Source organism: Rosa rugosa, chromosome 3, assembly GCF_958449725.1.
Source record: "Rosa rugosa chromosome 3, drRosRugo1.1, whole genome shotgun sequence".
NCBI lineage: Eukaryota > Viridiplantae > Streptophyta > Magnoliopsida > Rosales > Rosaceae > Rosa > Rosa rugosa.
In genome coordinates, this window is record NC_084822.1 from 33,759,916 (window position 1) to 33,765,310 (window position 5,395).

The following is a 5,395-nucleotide window of genomic DNA, read 5'->3' on the forward strand; positions in this document are numbered from 1 at the left end:
CTACTAAGTTGGCCAAAGCGTCTACCGTTTGATTTTCCTTTCTTGGCACATGTGTTAGTGTGACAGCATCAAAACCCTTTAAGAGTTGTGTGGCGAGCTGAAAATAAGGAACTAAATCATTTTTCTTCACTTCATAGATAGTTAATAATTGATCAACTACTAACTTCGCGTCTCCATACACCTCTAGATTTGTGATTTCATTTCATCTGCGGTTTGTAGTCCCATAATTAGCGCTTGGTACTCAGCAACATTATTGGAACATAGTTCCTAAAAGTAAAGGCATAAGGGCAATATCTGCCTTTGCGGAGAAATGAAGACCACACCAGCTCCTGCCCCATCTGCTCGTGAAGACCCATCGAAGAACATTTTCCAAGCAGGGAGGACCTCTGTATTAAAGACTTCTTCATCTGGCAAGTCATCTGAAATCTCCCAATCAGCAGGAATAGGATGGTATGCTAGGAAATCAGCCAATGCTTGTCCTTTAACCGCTTTGGCCGGTATGTAGATGATTTCATACTGATTGAGAAGTAGTGCCCATTTCGCCATTCTCCCTGTTAAGACTGGTTGCGACATAACGATCTTGACTGGGTTAGCTCGTGCCACTAGATGCACTGTGTAAGCTTGCATGTAATGTTTTAACTTTTGGATGGCGAAGACGAGTGCGAGACAGATTTTCTCTATCGGTGGATAGTTCAGTTCTGGTCCTGTGAGAGTTCGACTCAAGTAATACAACGCCTTCTCCTTCTTTTCTTCATTTTCTTGGGCTAGGAGTGTTTCGAGTGATCGCTCTTGAGCAGCAATGTAGAGGATAATCGGCTTCCCAAGGATGGGTGCACCTAACACTGGAGGGTTTGCCAAGTACTTCTTTATGCTTTCAAAGGCGTTATGGCAAGCTTCATCCCATACAAAAGGCACATCCTTCTTCAGAAGTCGACTAAAAGGCTGACAACGGCCCGTGAGGTTCGTTATGAATTGTTTAATAAAGGCGAGTCGTCCTTGGAGACTTTTTAACTCGCATGGATTTCTTGGCTCAGGCATGTCTTGAATGGCCTTAATCTTCGACTGGTCCACTTCAATGCCACGATGTTTCACAATGAATCCAAGAAACTTGGCTGAACTGACGCCAAAAGCACATTTGAAAGGGTTCATCTTGAGCTGGTACTTGCGTAGTCTATCAAACACCCTTCTTAGGTCTTACAAGTGATCCGCTCTCTTTTTTGACTTGACCACTAAATCGTCGACATAACATTCCACGTACTTGTGAAGCATGTCTCTGAAGATTTTCTGCATGGCACGTTGATATGTTGCACCAACATTTTTCAACCCGAATGGCATGACTTTGTAGCAATAAATGACAGGACCCGCCCCGAATTTCACCCTGAAATCCGAGGTGGCCCTGCGGGGCCCACCTTAGAGATAACTCTACCGAGAACTGGTCGAGTCACCCCTAAAGAGGACTACCCAAAATAGTAACCCACAATAGATCAGAGCCAAACAAAGAAGCGCGGAAGCTATTCGTCAACTATGCCTCGATCCATGTACGCCCGACCTCAACTAATAGCGCCTGCAAACTGGGCATTAGAAACCGAAAGGCCCAGGGGAAAGTAGACGAAAAACGTTAGCGTGAGTGGACAAAAATAAACAATTTAAAATAAGAAGGATTTCATACTTTCCCACATTTATTCATTTAAAAACTCGATGCATGCACAAATGGTAAAACACATTTAGCTTTAAAACCAAGAATTTCAAAACGATAAACCGACTAGCCTCGCTAGTCACAACATTCGAAAAATATATCGTAAAACCGAAATCTCGTTTCTCAAAAAGATAAGACCAGCCCCGCTGGCTACAGTGAAAATCGGACTAGCCCTGCTAGTCAAGCAACGATAAAATATGGGGAAGAAGTTTCACCATACGAAAGAAGGGAGCCTCCCAGGCTCGGGTCGGAGTGTCCCACACTCTGGAGCATCCCATGCTCTGCTCTTACTCACCCACAAACACATAGTAAGCAGGGAGGAGTACTAATAGGCTAGCTAGCAATAAATATGACGACCCAGGTATGGCGGGTAAAAACTAATAAAATCCAATAAATCCTTAAGGCTTCCCCATGTCCCACGAATAAAGAAAACACGGGTACGATTCCCAACCGTACCCGGAAATTCTCGTAAAACGTCGTATAAATCAACAGCGTGTCCCACACGCTAAGAAAATAATTAGATCATCAACAAGGCATTCCCAATGCCAAAACCGAAAGTCGATAGATAAATAAGAAATAACTGCATCGAAATCCCATTTCGAAAAGCTTTCCAGAAATCTCAAAACAACGAATAGAAATATAATTAATTCCGGAAATCACCTCGGAAAAATAATTCGTCCAAATTCAACATCAATTATAAATTCGAATCCGAGCATAACAAATTAATAATCAAAATTCACAACCGGTATAAATCATAATTACTTCATGAAAATCATTATTGAAAGCAAATCCACGAGATAAATTGAAATCAAATTCCAAAATCAATTCATATGCTCGGAAAATAATATGTTAATTAAATAAAGCATACTTTAATAAATAAATGCATGCATCACTTATTTGAAAATAAAAGTCCACTCACAGTACTAATGGGCGACCACGCAAACGAGTTCCTTCATCTAGCCGTAGCTCGCAACATTGCCCTGTACACAATTATATTTCCGTAAACGGCAATTCGAATAAAATAAATACGAACCTAAACGAAACCCGAAAATCTCTATCTCCAATACTTCTCAAATTCCACCCAAATCTCTTCCACAACACCAATTCCTCAATCTACATATTCCACAATGAAAACGAGGGAAATCCAACGGCCGGATTTCCCACAATTCCATCACAAAACTTCAAACTTCGGAAATTCACAAACAATTCCAAACTCCTCCAAAATTCACCAAACTTCACATACAAGCTCTATGATAATTATAGAATTTAACTAGCCAGAAAAAGAAATTAAAAAGCTACCCTAGCCGCCGCTACCGCCGCCGCCGCCACCACCAGCTCCGATGGCCACCAAACTTTGGCAGCAGCACCTACTCAACGGACCCAACGTTTTATTCAACTACCACTAAGCCAGAAAACGTCTAGAACTAGTTCAACAATTAAGGTAAACATTGAACCCAAAACCGTGAATAGTGCAAGAATTTCAAACCTTCAATTCTTCCTCCATGCTTCAAATCGCTGCAAAAGATTTGGGGAGTATCATCTACATCGCAAGCCGCTTCCAAATGATTATGGTTCGTCGCCGGAGGTGGCCGGAATCGGGAGAAACTGGCGTTGACCACTTCTGCTACAGTGAAACTTCCACAGCTCGATGCGTCATTTTCCGGCCAAGCCGCCATGAGCCATCACCGCAGGCACCAAGAGGAGGTCGAGACGAGTCCGTAGCCACCGGTTTTACGCTTTTTGGTGGCCGGAAAGAGAAAGCAACCGGAGTTGCAGAGGTGAGAGAGAGAGAGCAAGAGCTCGGGGACGAGAGAGAGAACACGCGGGGGAAGAGAAAGAGAAAAAGAAAAAGTTACCGGCCACAGTGAAAAATTCAAATATATACTACTTACCATGAACAGTAATTTTCACATTTTCGCTTATAACTTTTGCATACGAGCTCCGATTTTTACGTACCACATATGTACGCGCTCGGTTTAACGTCCCCTACAACTTTCATGAAGAACATTTTCTCAAATTTTGACCCGAACAAAAAATCAATTTTTAGGGCCACTAAAAGCACTAAACCGAAAGTAAAAGTGAAAGTAAAGGTCGTTTACCGTCCAAATGACTAGTAAACAGGTAAATTGAGATACGGGACGTTACAATAAATGCCTTTGGGAGTGCGGAATGCAGTAAGCTCTTCATCTTCTAAGGCCATCCTTATTTGATTGTATCCGGATGACCCATCCATGAAGGATAAAGCTTCATGCCCTGTTGTTGCATCCACCATGAGTTCAATAATGGGCAAAGGGAAGTCATCTTTCGGACACGCGTCATTTAAGTCGCGGAAGTCCACACATACACGGAGTTGTCCGTTCTTCTTCTTGACAGGAACAATATTTACAATCCACTTAGGATATTGAACCTCTCTAATGAAACCTGCAGCAATCAACTTATCAACTTCAGCTTCAATTTGAGGAAGGAGTTCTGTCCGAAAGCGTCGTTGTGTTTGCTTGATCGGTCGAGCCTCAGGTTTAACTGCGAGACGATGAACCGCTACCTTTGGGTCAAGGCCAGGCATTTCTTTGTACGTCCATGCAAAGACGTCTTTATATTCAAGAAGCAGATCATAGTATTCATTTTCTTCTTTGGGACTCAGCGAAGCGCTCACGAAGATAGGTCTTGGATCTTCCTCAGTTCCCAAATTGAGCTCTTTAAGCTCGTCGACAGTAGCTTGCCCCCCGTCTTCAAGTTCTGGAGGAGCTTCATCTACTTCATCCTCGGAATGATCAGGGTCATCTTCTTCAAAAGCCTCTGCTTCTGCTACCGTGATATGATAGGCAGACTGAACAATCTCATCTTCGCTATTGCCATCAACATTACTCTTTGTAACTTGGCCAGTGAGTACGATGGTGTGCTCCTTCACTTTGAGTTGTTCACTTGAGCTCACCTCTAACACAGAGCGTCGCTTCATGAGTGACGGGATGAGACTTCGGATCTCTTTGTCGTTTCCTTGGTCGTCGATCCCCTTTCTCTTTCGCCTTTGTTGGGCGCTTGTATTCTCTCAAGTGCCTACTTTCGAGGGGCTGACTCAGATTTCTTATTTCCTTCATCGGAAGATGACAACCTACTGAACACGGAAGCTCGAGTGGTCGTTTGGGTGATGCGATTGAAAACTGAGATTCTGCTTGTTGATGTGTCGACACGATCAAATACAGAAACTCGAGGCGCCAACTCATCAACTTGTTCAGGCACTGCAGCTTGAGAATTAGGATGAATGCGATCAAGTGCAAAAACGCGAGAGGCAGATTTAGATTCTTGAGTCTCTTCTTCTACTACTTCGACACTGATGTGTTGCGTGCTTGCCTTCGCAACTTTTCTTCTTCCTGAAATTTTGATTGGTTTGCCTGGTACAAAACCAAGACCTGCTTTAGCAAGGTCAGCTGTGCATCCTTGCTCTCTCAACCTCCTTTAGGATTCATTAAGCTCATGCACCTTTTTACCAGGGATGACTTGGTCACCTTCCTTGCTCGACGAACCAAAGTCATATCCGGCCTTTGCTAGCAGCTTATAAGCGTTAGGGTCGAATCCTTCCTTTGTCCTTTTGTCAGGAAGTGTACCGTGCTCTGTCTTGCCTTGAATCGGTTTGACAAACCCCTTTAGTGGCTGCTTGGTGGGAGTTGCGTTGCTCAACTTCGTCAACGGTATGGTTGATGT